Source organism: Loxodonta africana, chromosome 1 (assembly GCF_030014295.1).
Source record: "Loxodonta africana isolate mLoxAfr1 chromosome 1, mLoxAfr1.hap2, whole genome shotgun sequence".
Classification (NCBI taxonomy): domain Eukaryota; kingdom Metazoa; phylum Chordata; class Mammalia; order Proboscidea; family Elephantidae; genus Loxodonta; species Loxodonta africana.
In genome coordinates, this window is record NC_087342.1 from 79,398,116 (window position 1) to 79,400,457 (window position 2,342).

The 2,342-nt window shown below is 39.4% G+C and overlaps 1 non-coding gene across 1 annotated transcript; it reads left to right on the plus strand.

The window, feature by feature from the left end:
• The first annotated feature begins 1,706 nt into the window (after positions 1 to 1,706).
• Positions 1,707 to 1,781, plus strand: TRNAK-UUU (transfer RNA lysine (anticodon UUU)). Its single transcript has one exon. It is a non-coding gene; the product is annotated as a tRNA-Lys (tRNA).
• Positions 1,782 to 2,342: the final 561 nt, after the last annotated feature.

The following is a 2,342-nucleotide window of genomic DNA, read 5'->3' on the forward strand; positions in this document are numbered from 1 at the left end:
TCTGGTTCCCGATCTCAAGGGGAATGCTTTCAGGGTCTCTCCATTTAGGATGATGTTGGCCATTGGCTTTGTATAAATGCCCTTTATTATGTTGAGGAATTTCCATTCTATTCCTATTCTGCTCAGAGTTTTTATAAGGAATGGGTGTTGAACTTGTCAAATGCCTTTTCTGCATCAATTGATAAAATCATGTGATTGTTGTCTTTTGTTTTATTTATATGATGGATTACATTAATTGTTTTTCTAATTTTGAACCGTCCTTGCATACCTGGTATGAATCCCACTTGGTCATGGTGAATTATTTTTTTTTGATATGATGATGAGTTCCATTGGCTAGAATTTTGTTGAGGATTTTTTCATCTAAGTTCATGAGGGGTATAGGTCTTGTCAGAAATGCCAGCTTTTAACATTAGAAAAATATTTTATTATAATCCATTCATAATATATGTTTTGACAACTTGGTCCTCTACCAACCTGATATGCCAATGGGCCTGGGTCTTGAGTCCCAAACCTCCCTGGGAGAGTGGTCCTGATCTCTGAGTGCAGTTTGGTGACTTCCAAGCTACTTCAAGTAGGGAGAAGAGAGCCAAAATACCTTCAAAGCATTCTTGATTCATTTAAAGGGTAACCCCCCTAGATACTCTGCTTAAAAGTTTTCTCTAGTTCCCTTGCAGATTGACACACAAGCCAATCCAAGGTGAGTTTGTGTGACCCACCCCCAGCTATGCTTTATATATTCGTAGGGTACGAGAGATGAGAAAATCACGAATTTCTAAAGTAACTGCAAATTCTCTCAGTTTTCCCATAGTCTTGGTTTCTTGGAAGTGCTGAATTATTTGGAAGAAATAAACAATAGTCTTTGCCATATCCCAAGCTGTCTCTCCTCCGCATACCAACCCTAGATAGATAAGTCTTTCCTTCACCCCAAAACTTCCTCTTTTGTTCCTGGATTCCCTGTAGAGTATTTTTTCCAGGTTTAGGTCAAAACTCACAACTATCTTAGATTGTATTATGGATGAATATCCTAATGTACACTAATTTATAAAGATAATTATCCTTTTCCTTTGGGTGTGAGCAGCAAATAATGATTAAAGACATGGAGAAGGAAGATAAGAAGGAGAAGGAAGAGGACGAGGATTAGAAAGAAAATGAAAAGGAGGAGTGACTTACTCATGGCAGAAAGGTTGCATCATTAAGAAATGCAAGCATAGAGATACAGAAGATTAAACACAGGTGTCTTTGCTTGCCCACCATTACAGAATGCTCTAGTGGGCCCTCAAATTCTATTTCCTTCAACTCTTTTCTCCTCTGCCTCCTAAGGCTGCAAAAAAGTTGTACAAGACAGTGCAGAGAGACAGGAAGAGTAGCGTGAGTGTTTCTTCAAGAGAAATAGGTGCAGGTGGGGAAATAAGAAATGAAGGGATAAAATCACAACGCTTGGCAAGAGATGAAGTAGTCTGGGTCTAGCCCCGTGGTCTGAAACCTGGCAGTGATTTATCTAGAGATAAAGCTCTGGTTCTGAAACTCTAAAGAGATACAAGGCAAAGAGAGGAAAAGGGAAATGCTACCAGGGATTATAACATCTCTTTCAAACAAAATCTTCTTGGTAGTGAAGAGAATTCAAGGAGAATATTTCAGGCCATGACCTACAAATAATTGGCAACATAAATGAACCTAAATTAGGCACTCAGGAGACATATTAGACAGCCCATGGATAGTTTAGCTGGTAGAGCATCAGACTTTTAATCTGAGGGTCCAGGGTTCAAGTCCCTGTTCAGGCAGTCTTTCATTTTACTCTAATTAGTTCTCTTACAAGCCCTCCTTCTTCACTCCTCTCTTCCTGCTCTTTGCTCTACAGGAATCTAAAGAGAGCCAGAACAGGAAAAGAAATCATAGCACTCTGCCCAGTCGTGGTCTGTTTTGTCACATTCTAGCCAATAAGACAAATCTTGCAGTAATGCAGAGGAAAAAGACAAAAAGTAGAGATAGCAAGGAGAAAGATAGTTGGGATTTCGGGAGCTAGAAAAGATTCAATGCCTTTCACTGAGCACAGAAAGAGGTTTGTATAGTTTTGCTTGTACACTGATAGACACTTTGTTTACTTTTTGCTTTATGGAATGTTTAGATGATGAATTTGCCAGCCCTAAGAGACAGCCTTGTTTAGTTGTTTTCTTAACACTGAAATACAAAAGTCTGAAACTCTATAGACTGCTGACCTGGAGGTTTGGATTGTGTGTGTGTGTGTGTGTGTGTGTGTGTGTGTGTGTGTGTGGTTTTCAGAGGAAAGGCCTGTCTGCCAATTGAATGGGATGGGGGCAATGTCAATCAAAACTTATGAATTC